Genomic DNA, 26,238 nt, shown 5'->3' with positions numbered 1-26,238 from the left:
TAAAGTACCAGGATTAATCCTTCCTTCCCAATGTTTCCAAGCGTCATATGAAATTTACATGAACCAAATGCAATTCCATACCACGTAATGCCATGCACCACATAGGCCCACTCATCCAAAAATCCGAAAATTAGATTAAAACTTACATGATAAAAGTAGGCTGCCAGAAAGTTCAGATTAGTCGTGTATGTGTGTGACTCACTTTATGGGTGTGCTTACCATGACTTCGTAGATTTGTCGTGTGATGTAAAGCGGGTCGTGGACACTTTCATGTCCGAGATGGACCAGAGAAGGCCCGATCAGAGGCAGAAGTCATCAAGACCGTCAGAACCTTAAGACAGGCATATCTCGCAAACCGAAATGATTTACTCGACATACCATATATGATTTTGGGGTAAGGCGATGCCGAATTTGCGAGATTCCATCATATCGACGGCGAAATTCCATGTTTAGTTCCGTTTTTACTATAAATGATAAGTTTTAGTTTGATTATAACTCTTCATCCGTTGGGATTTAGGAGTTGTATACAACATGAAAAGTTCTTAGAATAATTAGGAGAATAACGTGGTTAAGGCACATAGGACACTTACTATAAAAAGTAAAATTACTATTTATAGTTACGAATATTAGGGAGTTTTAGTTATAGTTTGCTTCTGATTTCTCTCCCATTGCTTGGTATCCCTATTTAAAGGGTTGTGAACTCATTTATTTGATTGATTAATTAAATTCAAATTTTATAGAATTTATTTTCTATTTTGCTTGATTTCCTTCTCATGGATTCGAGAAATCTCTGTGAGGAGTCCAGAGAAGTTCCGTAGATTCGGAACAACTATCCTCTTTAGGAAGATGGTGCTCGACCTCACGTCCTTCCTGCGTCAATTAGTATCAAAGCAAGCATTCCCCTCGGGCCAATGGCAAATAACAAAGGTATGAACAAAAATCCCATGGACGGTGATGTAGGGGTTCGTTATCTTTCAAAAATAATGAAAGTTTTCCGCCGGGAGAGGCAGTTGACCATGCAAGGGTTGCAAGCAACCCTCAACCGTATTGCGGATGCACTAATTCCGCCCCGAGCTTAAAGTGATGCTCAACTGCCCATGGTCGCTGTACGACATAACCCCGATTTCTGCAAAGCACCATCAGATGATGGTAAATCGCATGCCACCACCTTGATTGTGAGGAAGCCATTATACATGCCAAAGGTAGAAATAGAATTACAGTGAGACAACATCTTTCGAACGAGGTGCACTGTAAACCAAAAAGTCTGTAATGTGATCATCGATATCAGGAGAATCTCGTGTTGAAAATAATGGTGGAAAAGCTGCAACTGAAAACATAAAAGCATCCATCTCCGTATAAGATTGAATGGATTAAGGAGGTCAACAAAATAAAAGTAACTGAACAATGCATTGTCTCATTTTTAATTGGTAAAAATTATAAGGATCAAATACTTTGTGACGTAATCGACATGGAAGTTTGTCATATATTACTTGGTTGACCATGGCAAAACAATATTGATGCTATTGCTACGCATAGAGGTCAGGATAACGTATTTAAATTTACTAAAGATGGTAGAAAGATTAGCTTTCTCCCTATGGGAATAGAGAAGCAACCCAAGACTTCTAAAGTTGAGGAACAGTCTCTGACAACTGAACAGACTTTCGTTAAACAATCTAAGGAAATAGAAGATAAATATCCATTAGTTGAAAAGAAAGAATATATGGAGCATATGAACATCTCAGGGAATTTAAACTCAGTGTTGCAAGAGTTTAAAGAAATTGTACTCGATGAACTCCCTAATAAATTGCCTCCTATATGAAATATACAAAATCACATTGATCATGTCACAGGGATCAGTCTGCCTAATTGCCCACATTATTAAAAGGAATGTGAAATCTTGAAGGTAGAAGTGAAGAAACTGATCTATACTAGCTAAGTTAAGGGGAGCATGAGTACACGTGTTGTGTCAACTCAAGAGCCTAATGAAAAGTACAAGAAAATGTCTAATAAACATCGGCATCAAAAGTTATCTCAGAATCATGTACCAAGTCCCTTGAATAACTCAAGGACAAGTTTTTTCTAAGATGAGGGGTCTGATGTAGAAAGTGTTACAGATACATTCCTAGCATGGTTGGACCAAAAGAAGGTGGACTGTAAATTGAACATAACTTTTTATCCGGGTATTGTTACGGCATACCAGATGGAGTATCATGAATCAAAGTAGTACGAGAACTCGAGGATGAGTTTTTTTGAAGTGGAGGGGACTAATGTAGAGCGGTTCACAAGCACTTTCATGTCCAAGATGGACTAAAGAATGCCCGATCAAATGCAAAAGTCATCAAGACCGTCAGAACCTTTAAATAGGCATATCTCGCAAACCGGAATGATTTACTCGACGTACCACATATGATTTTGGGGTAGGACGAGCTACTTTAGCCAACCAACCCGGCTTTGCCGGGTTACCCACACCGAATTTGCGAGATTCCATCATATCGATGTTGAGGGTTAAATATTGCATATCAGACCCCAGTTATTGCCTGGATTTATGAACATGATACTGTTTAATGCCCTATTTTAATCGTGTTTGTGTTGCAAGGTGTATTTACAAGCTTGAACTGAAAAAGGGTGCTAAATGCATGAATTGACACTCCAAAATCACCAAGGCAAGAGATGGACCCAAGGAGACCAAGATCAACGGATTTACACGTCAGAGACCTGAGAAAATCGAGAAACTGAAGTTCAAATGTTCCGAAATTGGTCTAGAATGCAAGATCACATGGTTCCAACCATCCATTCGGCTCGAAACTTCATACATGGCCTGAATGCCATAAATTAACCGTACACGTAGAATTTCATCCATTGGATCCATGTGGAATTGGTCCAACAGTCAGATCAGCACATTAATCATCAAGATGGGGCCCACCTGATCTCTGGATATGCTTCAGTTTTGGACTCAACGTCTTAAATTAAATGAGGAAGGGGATGGATGGAGCGGATTTCTCGAATACATCACCTAGGACCCACACATGCGATGCATGTGCATAGCACACACACCAGCCGCGCCGCGCCGGACGGTCAGCCCAGTCAAAGCCGGGCTGACCTGACTCTTACCAGGACTCAAACAGCGTCCGACGCTGTTTTCGCCGGGTGATCGCTGTGGGGCCTCACTCATCATCCAGTTCGATGATCGGACCCGTCCACTTGTCTTAGGAGATGGCCAAGACCAGCGTCTAGGTGTCTTTTTGCCACTATGCAAGCATTTTCACGATCTCAGCCGTTCAACGCAAGATGAACGGTGTAACGCCAAGTCTTATGGGCCACAACGAAATCAAACCGATCTTGCCCTTCCCCAACAGTTTTTCGAGATAATTCCAATGAATGGAGTGGATTTTTCAGAATACACTAATCACAGGCCCACCGATCACCTCAGCGCAATTACGCAGGCTCTGTTTCGCAAACAGAGAGCCTACGGACGAGTTTCATGGGCCACCACCGTACACTAAAGGTCCGATCCGAACCGTCCATGGGAATCTCACCGATCCTCTTATCCTCTCCTAGGTGTCAGTTTGACCCCATGCAAGGTATCGTAAGATCCTAGCCGTTAAACGCAGGATGGACGGCGAAATAAAGGATCCTGTGGACCACATCAAAAGAAGGCCAAAAATACACCTTCCCGACTTAAATTCTGAGATAAATTCAATGGACGGATCGGATCTCTCCTATAACATCAATCATGGGCCCCACTGACGCCGAAAATCCAAAATTCCGCACTTCTTACGCACTATGCGCGACCGGACGCTGTCTGGTTTTGACGATCGTTTTGTGAACGAGATCACGGTCGGATCCATGATCCAGACCGTCCACACGTTGCAACAGGTGGCCAAGACCATGACCATGCAGTCAGAACCAAAGATGGGACGTCCACTGTCCAGAAATTCAAGCCAAACACAAGTTGATTTGCGTTGTTTTTCCGCATGCGCACGGTGATGCGTAAAGGCTACGAAACTGACTTCAGCAGCACCGACATCTCGCTGGTTGTCTATAAAAGAAAAGAAGAAATGAGAGAGAGGGTATTCAATTCCAATAGGCATTCAAGGAGCTTGGCTGGGACGTGAAGCAAGAAGAGAGACAGGGCAGAGACGGGTTCTACTTTTCTCTTCTTCTTTTCTTTTCTTTTTGAGATTTAGCCTAATCATGTTTATGTGTGGCTAAACCTCTTAGCTAGGGCTAAGAGGTGAAGCTTGTAGTCTGATGGGAGAGACTTTGCTTGTGCCTCTTGTTTAGACTGACTGATGTTGATTTTAGTTCAATTAAAAGGAATACTTTCAGTTTTTTTTATGGTTTGTTGTGACTGAAATTACAATAGATCTGTGATGGCTTTGAGTATTTCTTCCTCATTTTGATGTTTATGACGTCAGGAAGCACTATTGTTCACCATCGTCTCATGGGCATGGTCGGATGACGGTACCTTTCCTAACCTTCATGCATTGTTGATTAGTTGGTAATTAGTTTAATTCTGTTGTTTGCTTTGTCTCCTGGGCATGGTTTGGTGATGGAATCCATTCTAATTCATATACCTTTCATCTCGTGAAAACTAGAACAAGTAAGTTCAGTTTAATTTCCATGATTCTTGATGCAGGCATAAGATCTTCCTGATCTCTACAAGTGGATCCTCTGAATCCCTAGTTTCCCACCTTTATTTTTATTAGTTTTTAATAAATCTATTCACAATTATTCCTTTAAAATTCCTCTAAATTAGATTTCGTATTAATCTAGTTTTAGTTATACTTAGTTTCAGATAATGTACAGGTATCAGTCCCTTGGGATTTGACCTCGGTCTCACCGAGTTTATTACTATATCACAACCCTATACTTGGGGAGTGAACAATCGACGACAGAATTCCATGTTTAGTTCCATTTTTATATAAATAGTAAGTTTTAGTTTGATTATAACTCTTCATCCATTGGGATTTAGGAGTTGTGTCCAACATGAAAAGTGCTTAGAATAATTAGAGGAATAACGTGGTTAAGCCGCATAGGACACTTACTATAAAAAGTAAATTTACTATTTATAGTATGTTGCGAATTTTAGGGAGGTTTAGTTATAGTTTGCTTCTGATTTCTCTCTCATTGCTTGGTATCCCTATTTAAAGGGTTGTGAATTCGTTTATTTGATTGATCAATTAATTTCAAAATTTATAGAATTTATTTTCTATTTTGCTTGCTTTCCTTCTCATGGATTCGAGAAGTTGATGAGGGTCGAATATTACATATCAGACCCCAATTATTACCTGATTTTACGTATATGATAATGCTCAACGGAGTATTTTAATTATATTTTTGTTGCAGGATGAAATCAAGAGCGTTGATGGAAAAAGAGTACTACAAGCATGAATTTGACACTCCGAAGTCACCAGAGCAAGGGACGCACTCAAGAGAACTAAGACTGAAGAATTTACATGCCAGGGATCAAAGGAAATCAAGTCATTCACATTAAAGAGGCCCGAAATTGGTGCAGAATGCAATATCATATAGTTCCCGCCATCCAATTGGCTCGAAACTCCATATATGGCCTGGAGGCCATAAATAAACTGTACATATTAAATTTCAACCATTGGATATCTCGAGAAGTGGGCCAACAGACAGATCAGCCCATTAATCTTCAATTTTAGGCCCACCTACAATCTGGATATACTTCAAAATTGACCCAGATGGTTTAAATAAGGTGAGAAACAGGATGGATGGATTGGATTTCTCTAAAGAATCACAGTGGACCCCATATGTATAACATGTGTACATAGTGCACATGTGCACTGCCCGTGCACCGAACTAACCTAAGTCGGTCAGCGCTGCTGACCCGACTTCCTTTTTCAAAAACGGCAGTTGCCGTTTCTGGTGCAGTGTAACGGACGCTATGGGCCCCACCGGTAGCACGTACGTCTGATCCAAGCCGTTCATCGTGTAGAAGGGTTCAAGAGCTACAAAACCATGTTTACAGTTTGTGCCCATACGTGCACACATGTGAGATACAGAGGCCATAAGTGGATTGTCCTGTGACGTTCAAAATTGATTTTATTGTAATTTCTTCTATGGGTCGCGTCAATGGATGTTCAAAACCATCCATATCTGACCGAAATTTCGTCGTGCATCCAATGGACTGGATGGATTTCCCCGAAAATGCTTATGTGGGGCCCACCGAGCATCACAGCGCTGGACGTACGAAGGCTTACGCACGTCCGCAAAATGCCGACTTCCGGGCGGTTGTGGCCCACCATCTTTGATCAGATGGAAGATCTGATCCGTCCATCATATAGACCAACCAAAAACGTCTCAGGAGACGTTGATTTTACGGAAAAAATGCAAAGAATGAGGGACTTATACAGGTACAGAAGTTTGCTGCGAAAAGGGCTTTCGTTGCACATACGACAGCTTTTCAAACCCGATTTTCTCCATTCCAGCCACTCCAACAGCTATAAGAAAAGATGCAAAACATAGACAAGAAGAGAGGAGAGCCAGGGAACAGATCCAGAGAAGAGAAAGAGAAGAAAAGAGAAGAAGAGAGAGAGGGATGTTTTCCTTGTATCAATTTTATTTTTCTTTCTTTTTATTTGAATTCATAGATTGCTAATCTTCTAGCTAGGGCTGAGATGAAGCTCCTAATTTGAATAACCCTTGTTATGTGTTGATTTCATTTTGATTTAATTGATTTGTTTCTTTCTCTGGTGTACTTGACTGGAATTTCCGTACTTCTCCATGCTATGAGTTTAACCAAAATCTAGTTATGGATATTGTTTGGAATATTATTCTAAGCGCTTGTGTCTGACCATGAACAGGTTCCTATAGAGGAAGAAACAGGAATCTACATCTCTCCATGCCTGACCATGGATGGAAAGATGTAATCCATATGCTTTAAGGAATTATACATTCTGTGTGCCCGACCAAGGACATAGAGTGCGCTTTATTTATTTTTGATATCAATCTGAATTAGGGAGAATCAACAGGTAAAACAAGGTTTATGATAATTAGAGGTAAATTCGAAAGTCCTAGTCTTCTCCTTGATTGAATTTTTCTCATTATTCTCGGTTATTTTTCCATTGATTTTTGTTTAGTTTATTTAATTACTATCCCAAATATTTGTTGGATTAGTTAAGAAGAGTCTTTAGATTTGAATTGTGACAATCAGTCCTCGTGGAAACAATCTCGTAATACGTACCATATCTACATCTGATTTGTATACTTGCGAGTTTAAAATCATTTAAATCAGGTTGGTTTAAATAAAACATCAGAAGTCTCTGTGAGGAGTCCAGAGAAGTTTTGTGAATTCGGAACAACTATCCTCTTGAGGAAGATGGTGATCGACTTTACGTCCTTCCCTGTGTCCAGTGTTCGAGTTGTCAGTATCGCTACAAGTTTCGCTGGCAGGAGATAAAGATATAATATTGTTATCATCAATAATATCGTTGATAATTGGAAATGTAGGAAAAAAGGAGGAAACATAGAGAAAATGGTGGACTTTTTCAGTGAAACTTCAGGACATACCTAAATACACATTTACATCTTCGGGAATTAAAAAAAAAAATTACAAAAAGAATGCATCAAATAATAAGTTTTCATTTAATGGGGGCCAAAAGGCATGTGTTATCATAAGAAATCACTCAAATAGTAACCAAAATGAGTTTATATAATATAAGTATAGCTAAAATATAATAATTAAAACAGGTAAAGGTAAATGAATTAAAAAAGTTTCTGAATAGCTTTGAGACAATGCTGCTTTTCACTTCCCTCATCCGGATAGCTTGGATCATACAATTGTTGTTGTTATACAACCAACATCAAATCGGCCACTGCCAAGAAAAAGGAAAAAAAAAAAAAAAAAAAACTAATCCAAAACTTTTGTGGCCCCACGAATGTTTCAATGGTGGAGGTTTAATTTGCATTATTTCTGGTCATGCGATCCACTTGAGTTCTGGATATGTCTCATTTTTTGGCCCATGTCCTAACATGATCTAGAAAAATAGATGGGTGGAGTGGGTTTCTCACAAATATCATGGTGGGCCCACCTACCATCCGTGGCAAGCCCTTCTTTGAAGGCTTTGTAGGAGTGGATTGCAAATTGAGCAACTCTTAACGTACTAAGTAAACTCCATGGGGTCCACCATGATTTATGTATTTTATCCACTCCGTCCATCCATTTTACCAAACAATTTTAGGGTCTTATTCCAAAAATGAAGCATATCGAAAGCTCAAGTGGACCACACCATAGGAAACAATGTGAATCGAATGTCTACCGATGAAACATTCTTGATGGCCATAAAAGTTTTAAATGAAGTTGATATTTGTATTTTCCATTCATCTATATCTTTATGATCTTATGAATAGGTTGGATAACAAATAAACATCACTGTGGGCCCTAAAAAGGTTTCAACGTTGAAAATCATCATTCTCACGATTTCCTGTGATATGGTCCAATTGAGCTTTGGATATGCTTCAATTTTTGGCTCAACCCCTAAAATGAGCCTGAAAAATGGATGAACAACGTGGATAAAGCACATACATTCACGGTGGGCCCAACATAGTTTACATAGTACATTAAAACTGTACGAGTAACCCAGTACCGATGGGATTTCTTCACCATCCATTATTGGGTGGGACCCTAGCCATGGGGCTACATCAATAATATAAGATGTATATCTACACTGTCCATTCATTATGGCAGATTATTTTAGGGCATGGGCCACAAAATCAGTCAAATCCAATTATGAGGTGGACCACACCATAGACAATAGTGGTCATTGAATGACCACCATTAAAAACTTCATGGGGCCCAAAAGTTTTGATCATCAGCCTGATATTTGTGTTTTCCCTTAATTTAGGTCTATGTGAACCTAATGAAGTGGTTGGGTGGCAAATAAAAAGTAGAATGGGCCTTAAAAAAATTTTAATGGCAAGCGTTCAATCGCATTGTTTCTTGTGGTGTGGTCCACCTAAAATGTAGATCTAACTCATTTTTTAGCCTATTCCATAAAATGAGTGTCCAAAATAGATGGATAGAGCAGATAAAATATGTTACATCATAGTGGGGCCCACAATACCGTATGTAGTTACGACTCACAACTCGCAGCAACATAAGCATCATCCGCATCCCCGAAAAATAGGGACGCATATTAGATACTAACAGGTTGAGTAGCAAGCGGGCTACTGAAGTGACGTCACCAGCTTCTGTGGGCCTCACTATGATGTATGTGTTGTATCCACACCGTCCATCCATTTTGAGATATCATTTTAGGGCATGAACCAAAGAATGAGGCAGATAAAAAGTTGTAGTGGACCCCACCACAAAAAAACAGTAGGGAAAGTGACTCCCACCGTTGAAACTATCCTAAGGCCCACCATAATGTTTATTTGAAATTCAACCTGTTCAGAAGTTCCAAAAAACAAGAAATAAGGGAAAACACAAATATCAGTTGATCTAAAACTTTTGTGGCCTTTAGAAGTTTTTAATGGTGGGCGTCACTGTTCCTACTGTTTTTTGTGTTGGGGTCTACTAGAGCTTTGGATTTAACTCATTCTTTGGATATTGTCCTAAAATGATCTCTACAATTGGATGGAAGGTGTGGATACAAAACATACATCATGGTGGGGCTCATGGAACTTGGTGATGTCACTTCAGTAGCGAGTCTAGCTTCTCAACCTGTCAGTAGCTAATCCGCGCCAGAAAAAAACGGAGTCTGATGCTGAAAGGGGAATAGGGTTTCCTGTTTTCATTTCGAACCCTGTTGAGGGTCAAATATTGCATATTAGACCCCAGTTATTACTTGGATCTACAAACATAATACCGTTTAATGGCTGATTTAATCATGTTTGTAATGCAGGGTGTGTTTAAGAGCCTGGACTGAAAAAAGGTGGTAAATGCATGGATTTGACGCTCCAGAAGCACCAAGGCAAGGAACGGACTCTAGAAGACCAAGAGCAACGGAATTATACACTAGGGGTCCGCGAAAATCGAGAAACTGAAGCTTAAGTGGCCCAAAAGACGTCCAAAATGTAAGATCACGGGGTTCTCGCCATCCGATCAGCTCAAAACTTTATACATGGCCTGAGGGTCATAAATTAACCGTACACGTAAATTTTCATCCATTGGATCGCTGTGGAAGGGGCCCAACGGACAGATCAGCCCACAATTTACTGATCTGGGACCCACCTGATCTCTGGATACTCCTCATCTTCGGTCTCAACGCCTTAAATCATGAGAAGAACAAGATGGATGGTGTGGATTTCTCATAATCATCATACAGTGTATATAGTACACTTTTTGCACTAACACTGCATGGCAACACAGGGACGTCATCCTCTCCAATTCAAATGTTCGCCACAAACTGAGCTCGCGGCTGGCGTTTGTGGGGCCCAGGCATTGTTCAAAAGACAGATCTGGACCGTCCATTGTGACGAGAGGTTGGGGTAGACCCTCGCCTAGGTGTCGTTTTACCACCATGCAAGCTATTGTAAGATCCTAGCCGTTAAACGTAGGATGGACGGCGGAATAAAATATCGTATGGGCCACTCCAATTTCACTCCAAAAATATCCCTTCCAAAATGTTTTTTTGAGTAGATTCCAATGTACGGAATGGATTTTCGTCCTGACATCAATCAGTGGGCCGCCATCCATCACAGCGCGGACGCGGAAGCTCTGTTCGAAAACAGAGTTCGCGGTTGATCTCTATAGGCCTCCATAGGACAGCAACGGTCTGATCTGGACCGTCCATAAGAAGCCCACGCTCCCCATCATCCTAACCTGGGTGACGAATTTTCAAGAGGCAGCAGAGATATATTTTCATCCGTTCAAACGCAAGATAGACGGCAGTGAGAGAGATATTCCGTACCACTAAAGATCCGATCCAAAACCATCCATATACGACCGGTTTTTCTAGGTGAGCTCAGTGGACGGAGTGGATTTTCTGTCCAACTTCGATCATGGTTGCATGTGCAAACAAAACTGAAAAATTATTGGTTTTCTCTGTTGCGTAAAACGTCTCCAACTACGAAACAACCGACTTGCTTGCTGCGCAAACAGCCCAGCCGACCTACATCGGGTTATAAAAGGACAGAGAAGAGAGAAAGGGAGCCATCATCTGGGACAGGAAGTGCAGCCGTGGAGGCGAATTTTGAAGCCGGTTTCTGGAGTTTTTTTTTCCTTTTTCTTTTTCTTTTTATTTCTTTCCTTTCATATTTTTTATTTGGTTCTAGCAGGATCATGCTAGGCTAGACCTCTTAGCTCGGGCTAGGAGGTGAAGCTTGTAGGAAGATGGGAGATTCTACTTTGTGCCTTTAAATTTCATAAACTGAATTTGATTTAGTGATTATTATAAAGAATATTTTTCTTAGTCTTTAATGGTCTGTTGTGACTGAAATTACAATGGGTTTGCAATGGCTCTGAATATTTCTTTCCCCTTTTATGTTTATGAATTCTGGAAGCACTGTTATAAATAATTGCTCCATGGGCAGGGTAGGATGACAGTACCCTTCCGATCCTCATACATTGTTGATTGGTTGGTAATTAGTTTAATCCTGTTGTTTGCTTTGTCTCCTGGGCATGGTTAGATGATGGAATCCATCCTAACTCATATACCATTCACCTCTTGAAAACTATATCAAAGGAAGTCTAGTTCAATTCCATGATTTCTGAAGCAGGCATAATTTCTCCCTGATCTCTACAAGTGGATCCTCTGAATCCCTAGTTTCCTTCCTCTGAATTCCTTAAAGTTTTAGATAATTATTCCACAATTATTCCTTAAATTTACATTTGATTTTGATTACATCTTAGGCTAGTTCTATTTCTACCTAGTTTCAGGAAACGTACAAGTTTCAGTCCCTGTGGATTCGACCTCGGTCTTACCGAGTTTATTACTACATCACAACCCTATACTTGGGGAGTGAACAAGTTTTTGGCGCCGTTGCCGGGGACTGACGGTTACGTTTTCTGGGATTAATTAGTTTTAGAATTAGTTTGAGATTAGGATTTTACTAACTTTAGTTTTAGATTCTTATTTCTATTTGATTTTTAGAACTAACTTGTTTCCTGTTTTGTAGGATCCTGACATAAACTCCTAAATTGGTAATCCTTTTCTGATTCCTCTACTTTTTCTATTTTTAGAATTATGGTTTGAATTTTAGAAATTTTCTAATTCTAGTATTTTCCTATTTTTTTTATTTTATTTATTTATTATTTTATTTATTATTATTATTTTTTTTTTAGAAATAGTTTATTTTTAGAAACTTTCCTCTTTTGTTTTTAGAAATTTGGTTAGTTATTTCTTTTTTTTATTTTTTTAGAGTTTCTTGCTAATTTTAGAAACTAACTCATCTTCCCTTTATTTTTAGAAATTTTCTAATTCTGTAACTTTCCTTTTTAGGAACTAACTTTCTATTTTTATTAACTTTCTAATTCTAACTCTTTTAGAATCTAACTTTGTTTCCTAATTTATTTTTAGAAATTTCTATTTGTAGACTTTTTGTTTAAAAACTAACATTATTTTAGAATTTTTAAATTTAGAAACTAATTTCTGTTGTTTTCTTTTGCAGGATCTTAATATAAGAATCTCTAGTCTGGTAACATCCTTCTAACTTCTCCTCTTACTTTATGTATTACTGTAGGGTTTTTCTTTTTTCTAGGATTAGACTCAGAGTTAGGGTTCTACCATGGAAGCGTGGGTACGTGCATATGCCGAGATGGATAAGAGATATTGGGGAATGCCTGAGGGTTGTGGAATTCAACGTATACCTCAAGATTTTTCTCCATCAAGAACAGACATTGAGAACCGACTAGAACGTTATGTTCCATCTGTTAATAGGGCCGTATATGATCGTAATTATGGAAACGAGGATTATTATCAACCATCATATTCTCCCATGTATGATCATTATGACTATTACCAGGGGAAACATCAAAATTTGGAAGATGAACCAACTATATGTTATAATGATTATCCTCTTAGATATCCTACCATTGATATCCAACCAGAAACAATCCAAGAGGATTTAGCTCAGCATAGCCTGGCCTATCTCACGGAAATGAGAAAATCGTTGGAAGCGCTTAATTCGCGCCTTGATAAGATAGAGGAGGCTCGGTTATCTCAACCACAATTCATTCCAGAAATACAATGCGAGAAAAGTGATCCTAACTCGCTTTGGAAGAACTCTGGAATTACAAATGAGGAGTTGGATTCTATCAATGAACATATGGTTCAATTTCCCGATGAGTTGATCTCGATGACTGTTCAAAGGAATGGTCAAGATGCGTGGGTATCTTTCAAATACAGTGATGATGACACACTTTCCTCACATGACACACAGGATCTCAATGATGACGTAGAGGTTAGTTTTTTCAAACCTCAACCGAACTTAGGTGTAGAATGTGAGGAGAGCGACCCCATCCCAAGTGTGTACTGCACGGAATTAGACAATGATGCTTATTGGGATGATGATCATGAATATACAGCCCAAAGTCCCTTAGAATCAATCTCAAGTTTGGTCCAGGTCAATGATCAAGACGTACACGAAGTGGTCGGTCATAATGAGCCACTCCCCTCACCTGACATGTCTGATTTTAAGGTGGAGGATGAGTCCCTTACAATCGACCCTTCTAACTCTTGTGAAACATGTTTGGACCACTCTTTTGAATTAAATGATGATGTGATTCAGGAGAAGGTCGAGTTGCTCGTTACGACCTTGGAAATTGAAACCACTAAGTTGAGGCCACCATCTGAGCTGTACACGTTTGACAATTCAACACCTCGATTGAGTAGTTTCAATGAACAAAGTGATCACATCGATGCTTCCCCTATTGATTTTCAATCCATCTGTGTAGGGCTGGAGCAAGAGAGTACACCTCCATTTACCTTTAAGGACAATGGATTCCTTGGGCAGATCATCACAAGCTTTAATGTGGAAAATGAGTCACCCTCAGCTGAATGTCCCAACTCTTTTGATGATTGTTTGGCACACTTTGCAGATTCAAATGATCCCATGATAAGAGACATAGTGAATGCCTTGCAAGACGACATCTCGGTAATCATCACTGACCGAGTGAACCCTTACTCTGAAGCCCCTTCTTCCACAGACCCTGAATATTTACCATTAGGGGAGGAGGAGCTGAAAATTGAACTGAAGTTTGCTACTTCGGAATGTGTTGAGACTACACTACTTCCTGAAAATTTTTCTCAATTTAATCTACCTGTAGTCTCTGATTCACCATGGGATAGTAACTTTGCAACTTTTTCTGACACAGGTGAATCACATATACTTTGGATACCTCAAGCGAATCAACAACAAAATTTTAATGAGGTACATAAGTTTCTATGGAAGGTCATGCTCCAAGGCGTGAAATTTGATTCAGAGGACATGTCCATGCCTCTGACTGCTCCTGTTTATCAGGATTGATCTCCTAGTCTGATGGAGGTATAGGTAGGTTTATCACTTTCATAGGACTAGAGCTGTTGCTTTATTTGTCTGGTTAAAGACGGTAAACTTAGCGCTCCTGGGAGGCAACCCAGCTCTTCATTTCATTTCGTTTTTATCATTAGTTAGTTCAATGTTTGTGGGTAACATTACTGCAAACCCTCACGAGATTACAACTCGTCCACTAGGGGTAACCTAGGGGTTTAAAGGCTTGTTGCATATGCTAAATGCAATCGAGAGCACCTGCGAAAGTGGTACAGGTAGGGTTTTATTTTTGTCATTTTTGTGTTACTTTCTCTCTCGTGCTGACCGACGCCCATGCTGCGATCTCTTGGAAAGTATCTCTCGATTCATCAGCCAGGTACTATCTTCCCATCACTTCATATTCACTTTTCGTGTCCTAAGTGCATTGCAAGCTCATATCTTTTACATTGAGGACAGTGTAGATTTTTGGTTGGGGGTGGGAGATTAGGTTTCCCAATCAGTGTTTCTTGGTCTTGAGCAAAAGTTGTGAAATTTTTTAATTTTTCAGAATTTCGTATGAATTCGAAGCGATTTTAATGGCCATCTTAGACTTAGAATTACAAGATAAGTGATGTTGGAATTGATGACTCTTGGATTCAACTATTGTTAGATTTCACAGTTAAGTTAGAACTATTAATCCATGATTAGAAGTTTTAAACACTGATTGAATCCTAATTTTACATGTCACATCTCGCTTACACATTAAGGTTTCATTCGATATTGAAGGATTAATTTGGTAATCATTAAGCTTGAAAGGAACCAACTTGAGAAATTGAAAAGATTGGGCGAATGGTTTTCACCATAGGTTTGCTCCCTACAGGTGAAGGTTTGATTCCCCAAGGTTAACATTCATAAACTTTTTGGCAACCGGTCTTTACCATAGGTTTGCTCCCTATAGGTGTAGATTCGATTCTCCTCCTTGGCTGTACTTTTAAGCAAGTTGACATAGTGTGAAAATCATCAAAAGCTGGAAGAATGGATCAAGCTTTGGTTTAGGTATTGGTTATCATGAATTCTCTTGTGGTTACCAATGATATCCTGAAATAGAGGAGTGAAATTTAAATGGTGTCAAGTCGAGATTAGACTATACATCCATGGAATTCAATATTTAGAATCGTTTTAATTAATGGATTAGTATTTAAGCTTGATTATGAAGTTTACCGTGAGCTTGATTTCAGGAGAAAGTAATGCCAACATTCATGAATCTTAGTTTTTTTAAATTCGAGTATCTGAATTGTTTTTCATAAATCTCTTGGGTTTGTAGAAATTGTCCTGTAATTCTCAATTTATTTTTTCGCATACCTTGCTCGGGACTAGCAAGATGCTGGTTGGGGGTTGTGTTGAGGGTCAAATATTGCATATTAGACCCCAGTTATTACTTGGATCTACAAACATAATACCGTTTAATGGCTGATTTAATCATGTTTGTAATGCAGGGTGTGTTTAAGAGCCTGGACTGAAAAGGGTGGTAAATGCATGGATTTGACGCTCCAGAAGCACCAAGGCAAGGAACGGACTCTAGAAGACCAAGAGCAACGGAATTATACACTAGGGGTCCGCGAAAATCGAGAAACTGAAGCTTAAGTGGCCCAAAAGACGTCCAAAATGTAAGATCACGGGGTTCTCGCCATCCGATCAGCTCAAAACTTTATACATGGCCTGAGGGTCATAAATTAACCGTACACGTAAATTTTCATCCATTGGATCGCTGTGGAAGGGGCCCAACGGACAGATCAGCCCACAATTTACTGATCTGGGACCCACCTGATCTCTGGATACTCCTCATCTTCGGTCTCAACGCCTTAAATCATGAGAAGAACAAGATGGATGGTGTGGATTTCTCATAATCATCATACAGTGTATATAGTACACTTTTTGCACTAACACTGCATGGCAACACAGGGACGTCATCCTCTCCAATTCAAATGTTCGCCAGCGCGAAAACAGAGCTCGTGGCTGGCGTTTGTGGGGCCCAGGCATTGTTCAAAAGACAGATCTGGACCGTCCATTGTGACGAGAGGTTGGGGTAGACCCTCGCCTAGGTGTCGTTTTACCACCATGCAAGCTATTGTAAGATCCTAGCCGTTAAACGTAGGATGGACGGCGGAATAAAATATCGTATGGGCCACTCCAATTTCACTCCAAAAATATCCCTTCCAAAATGTTTTTTTGAGTAGATTCCAATGTACGGAATGGATTTTCGTCCTGACATCAATCAGTGGGCCGCCATCCATCACAGCGCGGACGCGGAAGCTCTGTTCGAAAACAGAGTTCGCGGTTGATCTCTATAGGCCTCCATAGGACAGCAACGGTCTGATCTGGACCGTCCATAAGAAGCCCACGCTCCCCATCATCCTAACCTAGGTGACGAATTTTCAAGAGGCAGCAGAGATATATTTTCATCCGTTCAAACGCAAGATAGACGGCAGTGAGAGAGATATTCCGTACCACTAAAGATCCGATCCAAAACCATCCATATACGACCGGTTTTTCTAGGTGAGCTCAGTGGACGGAGTGGATTTTCTGTCCAACTTCGATCATGGTTGCATGTGCAAACAAAACTGAAAAATTATTGGTTTTCTCTGTTGCGTAAAACGTCTCCAACTACGAAACAACCGACTTGCTTGCTGCGCAAACAGCCCAGCCGACCTACATCGGGTTATAAAAGGACAGAGAAGAGAGAAAGGGAGCCATCATCTGGGACAGGAAGTGCAGCCGTGGAGGCGAATTTTGAAGCCGGTTTCTGGAGTTTTTTTTTTCCTTTTTCTTTTTCTTTTTATTTCTTTCCTTTCATATTTTTTATTTGGTTCTAGCAGGATCATGCTAGGCTAGACCTCTTAGCTCGGGCTAGGAGGTGAAGCTTGTAGGAAGATGGGAGATTCTACTTTGTGCCTTTAAATTTCATAAACTGAATTTGATTTAGTGATTATTATAAAGAATATTTTTCTTAGTCTTTAATGGTCTGTTGTGACTGAAATTACAATGGGTTTGCAATGGCTCTGAATATTTCTTTCCCCTTTTATGTTTATGAAGTCAGGAAGCCCTGTTGTTCATCATTGCTCCATGGGCATGGTAGGATGACAGTACCCTTCCTGATCCTCATACATTGTTGATTGGTTGGTAATTAGTTTAATCCTGTTGTTTGCTTTGTCTCCTGGGCATGGTTAGATGATGGAATCCATCCTAACTCATATACCATTCACCTCTTGAAAACTATATCAAAGGAAGTCTAGTTCAATTCCATGATTTCTGAAGCAGGCATAATTTCTCCCTGATCTCTACAAGTGGATCCTCTGAATCCCTAGTTTCCTTCCTCTGAATTCCTTAAAGTTTTAGATAATTATTCCACAATTATTCCTTAAATTTACATTTGATTTTGATTACATCTTAGGCTAGTTCTATTTCTACCTAGTTTCAGGAAACGTACAAGTTTCAGTCCCTGTGGATTCGACCTCGGTCTTACCGAGTTTATTACTACATCACAACCCTATACTTGGGGAGTGAACAAGTTTTTGGCGCCGTTGCCGGGGACTGACGGTTACGTTTTCTGGGATTAATTAGTTTTAGAATTAGTTTGAGATTAGGATTTTACTAACTTTAGTTTTAGATTCTTATTTCTATTTGATTTTTAGAACTAACTTGTTTCCTGTTTTGTAGGATCCTGACATAAACTTCTAAATTGGTAATCCTTTTCTGATTCCTCTACTTTTTCTATTTTTAGAATTAGGGTTTGAATTTTAGAAATTTTCTAATTCTAGTATTTTCCTATTTTTTTTAAATTTTTTTTTTATTTTTTTATTTAGAAATAGTTTATTTTTAGAAACTTTCCTCTTTTGTTTTTAGAAATTTGGTTAGTTATTTCTTTTTTTATTTTTTTAGAGTTTCTTGCTAATTTTAGAAACTAACTCATCTTCCCTTTATTTTTAGAAATTTTCTAATTCTGGAACTTTCCTTTTTAGGAACTAACTTTCTATTTTTATTAACTTTCTAATTCTAACTCTTTTAGAATCTAACTTTGTTTCCTAATTTATTTTTAGAAATTTCTATTTGTAGACTTTTTGTTTAAAAACTAACATTATTTTAGAATTTTTAAATTTAGAAACTAATTTCTGTTGTTTTCTTTTGCAGGATCTTAATATAAGAATCTCTAGTCTGGTAACATCCTTCTAACTTCTCCTCTTACTTTATGTATTGTTGTAGGATTCTTCTTTTTCTAGGATTAGACTCAGAGTTAGGGTTCTACCATGGAAGCGTGGGTACGTGCATATGCCGAGATGGATAAGAGATATTGGGGAATGCCTGAGGGTTGTGGAATTCAACGTATACCTCAAGATTTTTCTCCATCAAGAACAGACATTGAGAACCGACTAAAACGTTATGTTCCATCTGTTAATAGGGCCGTATATGATCGTAATTATGGAAACGAGGATTATTATCAACCATCATATTCTCCCATGTATGATCATTATGACTATTACCAGGGGAAACATCAAAATTTGGAAGATGAACCAACTATATGTTATAATGATTATCCTCTTAGATATCCTACCATTGATATCCAACCAGAAACAATCCAAGAGGATTTAGCTCAGCGTAGCCTGGCCTATCTCACGGAAATGAGAAAATCGTTGGAAGCGCTTAATTCGCGCCTTGATAAGATAGAGGAGGCTCGGTTATCTCAACCACAATTCATTCCAGAAATACAATGCGAGAAAAGTGATCCTAACTCGCTTTGGAAGAACTCTGGAATTACAAATGAGGAGTTGGATTCTATCAATGAACATATGGTTCAATTTCCCGATGAGTTGATCTCGATGACTGTTCAAAGGAATGGTCAAGATGCGTGGGTATCTTTCAAATACAGTGATGATGACACACTTTCCTCACATGACACACAGGATCTCAATGATGACGTAGAGGTTAGTTTTTTCAAACCTCAACCGAACTTAGGTGTAGAATGTGAGGAGAGCGACCCCATCCCAAGTGTGTACTGCACGGAATTAGACAATGATGCTTATTGGGATGATGATCATGAATATACAGCCCAAAGTCCCCTAGAATCAATCTCAAGTTTGGTCCAGGTCAATGATCAAGATGTACATGAAGTGGTCGGTCATAATGAGCCACTCCCCTCACCTGACATGTCTGATTTTAAGGTGGAGGCTGAGCCCCTTACAATCGACCCTTCTAACTCTTGTGAAACATGTTTGGACCACTCTTTTGAATTAAATGATGATGTGATTCAGGAGAAGGTCGAGTTGCTCGTTACGACCTTGGAAATTGAAACCACTAAGTTGAGGCCACCATCTGAGCTGTACACGTTTGACAATTCAACACCTCGATTGAGTAGTTTCAATGAACAAAGTGATCACATCGATGCTTCCCCTATTGATTTTCAATCCATCTGTGTAGGGCTGGAGCAAGAGAGTACACCTCCATTTACCTTTAAGGACAATGGATTCCTTGGGCAGATCATCACAAGCTTTAATGTGGAAAATGAGTCACCCTCAGCTGAATGTCCCAACTCTTTTGATGATTGTTTGGCACACTTTGCAGATTCAAATGATCCCATGATAAGAGACATAGTGAATGCCTTGCAAGACGACATCTCGGTAATCATCACTGACCGAGTGAACCCTTACTCTGAAGCCCCTTCTTCCACAGACCCTGAATATTTACCATTAGGGGAGGAGGAGCTGAAAATTGAACTGAAGTTTGCTACTTCGGAATGTGTTGAGACTACACTACTTCCTGAAAATTTTTCTCAATTTAATCTACCTGTAGTCTCTGATTCACCATGGGATAGTAACTTTGCAACTTTTTCTGACACAGGTGAATCACATATACTTTGGATACCTCAAGCGAATCAACAGCAAAATTTTAATGAGGTACATAAGTTTCTATGGAAGGTCATGCTCCAAGGCGTCCAAGCCTATTGCAAAAAGGGCTTTTGGATGATCCTGTTGAGGAACTTACTGAGAAACTTATCAAGATACTGGCCGAAAGAGGAACCTTGCAGCTTGACTCAGTAGTTTTTCCTTGCTTTCTTAGGACTAGAGTAGTTGCTTTATTTGTATGGCTGAAGACGGTAAACTTAGCGCTCCTGGGAGGCAACCCAGCTCTTCATTTCATTTCGTTTTTATCATTAGTTAGTTCAATGTTTGTGGGTAACATTACTGCAAACCCTCACGAGATTACAACTCGTCCACTAGGGGTAACCTAGGGGTTTAAAGGCTTGTTGCATATGCTAAATGCAATCGAGAGCACCTGCGAAAGTGGTACAGGTAGGGTTTTATTTTTGTCATTTTTGTGTTACTTTCTCTCTCGTGCTGACCGACGCCCATGCTGCGATCTCTTGGAAAGTATCTCTCGATTCATCAGCCAGGTACTATCTTCCCATCACTTCATATTCACTTTTCGTGTCCTAAGTGCATTGCAAGCTCATATCTTTTACATTGAGGACAGTGTAGATTTTTGGTTGGGGGTGGGAGATTAGGTTTCCCAATCAGTGTTTCTTGGTCTTGAGCAAAAGTTGTGAAATTTTTTAATTTTTCAGAATTTCGTATGAATTCGAAGCGATTTTAATGGCCATCTTAGACTTAGAATTACAAGATAAGTGATGTTGGAATTGATGACTCTTGGATTCAACTATTGTTAGATTTCACAGTTAAGTTAGAACTATTAATCCATGATTAGAAGTTTTAAACACTGATTGAATCCTAATTTTACATGTCACATCTCGCTTACACATTAAGGTTTCATTCGATATTGAAGGATTAATTTGGTAATCATTAAGCTTGAAAGGAACCAACTTGAGAAATTGAAAAGATTGGGCGAATGGTTTTCACCATAGGTTTGCTCCCTACAGGTGAAGGTTTGATTCCCCAAGGTTGACATTCAAAAACTTTTTGGCAACTGGTCTTTACCATAGGTTTGCTCCCTATAGGTGAGGATTCGTTTTCCCTCCTTGGCTTTACTTTTAAGCAAGTTGACATAGTGTGAAAATCATCAAAAGCTGGAAGAATGGATCAAGCTTTGGTTTAGGTATTGGTTATCATGAATTCTCTTGTGGTTACCAATGATATCCTGAAATAGAGGAGTGAAATTTAAATGGTGTCAAGTCGAGATTAGACTATACATCCATGGAATTCAATATTTAGAATCGTTTTAATTAATGGATTAGTATTTGAGCTTGATTATGAAGTTTACCGTGAGCTTGATTTCAAGAGAAAGTAATGCCAACATTCATGAATCTTAGAATTCTAGTATCTGAATTGTTTTTCATAAATCTCTTAAGTTTATAGAAATTGTCCTGGAATTCTCAATTTATTTTTCGCATACCTTGCTCGGGACTAGCAAGATGCTGGTTGGGGATTGTGTTGAGGGTCAAATATTGCATATCAGACCCCTGTTATTGCTTGGATTTACAAACATGGTACTATTTAACGGCTGATTTAATCATGTTTGTAATGCAGGGTGTGTTTAAGAGCCTGGACTGAAAAAAGGTGGTAAATGCATGGATTTGACGCTCCAGAAGCACCAAGGCAAGGAACGGACTCTAGAAGACCAAGAGCAACGGAATTATACACTAGGGGTCCGCGAAAATCGAGAAACTGAAGCTTAAGTGGCCCAAAAGACGTCCAAAATGTAAGATCACGGGGTTCTCGCCATCCGATCAGCTCAAAACTTTATACATGGCCTGAGGGTCATAAATTAACCGTACACGTAAATTTTCATCCATTGGATCGCTGTGGAAGGGGCCCAACGGACAGATCAGCCCACAATTTACTGATCTGGGACCCACCTGATCTCTGGATACTCCTCATCTTCGGTCTCAACGCCTTAAATCATGAGAAGAACAAGATGGATGGTGTGGATTTCTCATAATCATCATACAGTGTATATAGTACACTTTTTGCACTAACACTGCATGGCAACACAGGGACGTCATCCTCTCCAATTCAAATGTTCGCCAGCGCGAAAACAGAGCTCGCGGCTGGCGTTTGTGGGGCCCAGGCATTGTTCAAAAGACAGATCTGGACCGTCCATTGTGACGAGAGGTTGGGGTAGACCCTCGCCTAGGTGTCGTTTTACCACCATGCAAGCTATTGTAAGATCCTAGCCGTTAAACGTAGGATGGACGGCGGAATAAAATATCGTATGGGCCACTCCAATTTCACTCCAAAAATATCCCTTCCAAAATGTTTTTTTGAGTAGATTCCAATGTACGGAATGGATTTTCGTCCTGACATCAATCAGTGGGCCGCCATCCATCACAGCGCGGACGCGGAAGCTCTGTTCGAAAACAGAGTTCGCGGTTGATCTCTATAGGCCTCCATAGGACAGCAACGGTCTGATCTGGACCGTCCATAAGAAGCCCACGCTCCCCATCATCCTAACCTGGGTGACGAATTTTCAAGAGGCAGCAGAGATATATTTTCATCCGTTCAAACGCAAGATAGACGGCAGTGAGAGAGATATTCCGTACCACTAAAGATCCGATCCAAAACCATCCATATACGACCGGTTTTTCTAGGTGAGCTCAGTGGACGGAGTGGATTTTCTGTCCAACTTCGATCATGGTTGCATGTGCAAACAAAACTGAAAAATTATTGGTTTTCTCTGTTGCGTAAAACGTCTCCAACTACGAAACAACCGACTTGCTTGCTGCGCAAACAGCCCAGCCGACCTACATCGGGTTATAAAAGGACAGAGAAGAGAGAAAGGGAGCCATCATCTGGGACAGGAAGTGCAGCCGTGGAGGCGAATTTTGAAGCCGGTTTCTGGAGTTTTTTTTTCCTTTTTCTTTTTCTTTTTATTTCTTTCCTTTCATATTTTTTATTTGGTTCTAGCAGGATCATGCTAGGCTAGACCTCTTAGCTCGGGCTAGGAGGTGAAGCTTGTAGGAAGATGGGAGATTCTACTTTGTGCCTTTAAATTTCATAAACTGAATTTGATTTAGTGATTATTATAAAGAATATTTTTCTTAGTCTTTAATGGTCAGTTGTGACTGAAATTACAATGGGTTTGCAATGGCTCTGAATATTTCTTTCCCCTTTTATGTTTATGAAGTCAGGAAGCCCTGTTGTTCATCATTGCTCCATGGGCATGGTAGGATGACAGTACCCTTCCTGATCCTCATACATTGTTGATTGGTTGGTAATTAGTTTAATCCTGTTGTTTGCTTTGTCTCTTGGGCATGGTTAGATGATGGAATCCATCCTAACTCATATACCATTCACCTCTTGAAAACTATATCAAAGGAAGTCTAGTTCAATTCCATGATTTCTGAAGCAGGCATAATTTCTCCCTGATCTCTACAAGTGGATCCTCTGAATCCCTAGTTTCCTTCCTCTGAATTCCTTAAAGTTTTAGATAATTATTCCACAATTATTCCTTAAATTTACATTTGATTTTGATTACATCTTAGGCTAGTTCTATTTCTACCTAGTTTCAGGAAACGTACAAGTTTCAGTCCCTGTGGATTCGACCTCGGTCTTACCGAGTTTATTACTACATCACAACCCTATACTTGGGGAGTGAACAAACCCAAATCCCAATCCAAGGGTTTCCATTTCGAACCCGAATCTCCAAATCGAACCAAATTTTCCAAGAGATATTGTAGATTATTCGCTGGAATTCTCGTTGATTTTGAAAATTTTCATCTATTCGAAGAAAAAAAAAAAGGAAAAGGGGAGATTTTTTCATACCTGCGGAAGACCAAAACACAACTGTTGCTGATCAATTGATTGGCCCACCGAATTCTTCTTCCGATCAGGCGTACCTCTTCTACAGGTATCGAAATCACCTTCTTACATTTTTATTTTTATTTTTTGCATTTACGATGCTCTTCCCAAAATTTCTAATTATGCCTTTTTATCGGCAAAATGGAGTTAGGTAGCTACAACGAATTGTCGCCCGACAATTCTGATTATCGTAAAAACTCTAAAAAATCTCCGATAATTCGCCGACAATTGGCAAAGAAATGAAAAAAGGGGTTTTCGGTGTCGCAACGCTGGCGACACCGATATTATCGTCGATATTATCAACTTTTCACCGATAACTTAAACACTGCCTGCGTCATCGTGCTACTTTGATTTTTTTAAACCCAGCATAGGTGCATCTTCTCTGATGAAAGGCCCAGATCTCTAATGGATGTGTAGTCTGCACTGATTTGAAACTTGTTCAACAAAAAGGTCTTTCTCTGTGTTATGAACAATAGAGGAGATTACCTAATTAAACATGTAAACAATAGTTCTCTTTGCATTATGAGTGGTAAAGATGTGATTACCTAATTACCCATTGAAAGTATTTTTAAGTGCATTCCTATCTTTTCGCAAAAAAAGAAAAAAAAAAACTTCCTATATAATGAGTAGGAAAATTAGAGAAGCAGTAGGCTTTAGGGTTCAATTGGGAGCTTGTAAATGAAGGTAAATGGAAAATAGAACTAGAGGCAAATGAATGGATAGTGAATAGCTTACTTAGTTGTGTTTGGATGGGAGTAAATTAAAAGCATTTTAAATTGGAGTAGGTATGGACAAAGATTTAATCATTTTAAATATTCTTTATAATTATAAATATAAAAATTTATAATTAGTAAATTCCCAGTGGAGCTAGATCTAATCTGCAAATTGACCTGGCCTAAATGAACATCTACTTTAGTTGAGTTTTTGAATATGGCGCAACCAAACATGCCCTAACTTTTTTAATTTCTTGGCTAATTTTTAACTTTAGATTTATATGTTGCCATTGCAGATGCAGCTATGGAATTCATCTGGGAGACTGCCAAGACTATTGCCCCGAATGCATAGGCTCAATACAACTACTCTAGAAACCTCAAAGAGAATCTTAATGTACTGAAAAACAAAATGCAGGAGTTGAGTAGTCGAGAGTCCGACATAAAGAATGAATTGAAAACGGCGGAGGTAGTATGTAGTAAGAAGCGAAAAGCAGAGGTGTGTTTATGGTTGGAAAATGTGGAAAAGATTACAAGCGAAGTTACTAAAATAGAAGATGATTCTAAACAAGCAAAGAGATATTTAATCCCTTCTCATTTAGCACTGGAAAAGCGTGTCGTAAAGAAAATTGAAGAGGTGGTGAAGCTTAAGGAGAAAGGTCAATTTTCAGAAGGGTTACTTGCTGATCTATTACTTGAAAATGGAAGCATGCCGGCTACAAAACTCATGGGTAGAACAACAGTAGAAAGAAATATTTTGGAACAGATTTGGGAGTCCTTGATAAATCAAGAGGTCAGAACTATTGGTGTCTATGGTTTGGAGGGAGTCGGCAAAACAACCATCATGACCCACATCTACAATAAAATAGAGAGTTCTAGAGTATTTGACACTGCCATTTGGGTGACAGTGTCTAATGATTCTAATATTGAGAGACTACAGAATGGTATTGCACAAGCAATAGGATTGGAGCTTTCCAATAAAGAAGATGAAATGATAAGGTCAATGATGCGTAGGGAAAAGTTCGTTATCATCTTTGATGATGTGTGGAAATCGTTTCCTTTGGAGAAGGTAGGGATTCCCGAAGGCAATGCATACAAAATAGTATTGACTACTCGATTTAAAAATGTGTGCCGATCCATGCAGCAGGAAATGATTGACATGAAGGCTCTTTTGAAAGAAGAAGCATAGGAATTATTCAAGGAAAGACTTGGGGTTGATCTAGTGCTTTCTCTGGAAGTAGAATCCATTGCGAAGCTTGTTAGTGAAGAATGTGGTGGTTTGCCACATAGAATCATCATGGTAG

At 39.3% G+C, this 26,238-nt stretch overlaps 1 long non-coding RNA gene across 1 annotated transcript in view; it reads left to right on the top strand.

The window, feature by feature from the left end:
* LOC131249276 (uncharacterized) overlaps positions 1 to 25,935 on the top strand; it is a 28,573-nt gene extending 2,638 nt beyond the window's left edge. The window contains exon 3 of the long non-coding RNA XR_009172781.1: positions 25,234 to 25,935. This is a non-coding gene — a long non-coding RNA (uncharacterized LOC131249276). The remainder of the gene's footprint in view (positions 1 to 25,233) is intronic.
* Positions 25,936 to 26,238: the final 303 nt, after the last annotated feature.

The sequence above is a fragment of the Magnolia sinica genome, chromosome 6 (assembly GCF_029962835.1).
Source record: "Magnolia sinica isolate HGM2019 chromosome 6, MsV1, whole genome shotgun sequence".
NCBI lineage: Eukaryota > Viridiplantae > Streptophyta > Magnoliopsida > Magnoliales > Magnoliaceae > Magnolia > Magnolia sinica.
The sequence above is the reverse complement of the archived record's forward strand: the minus strand, read 5'-3'. Positions and strand labels throughout refer to the sequence as shown.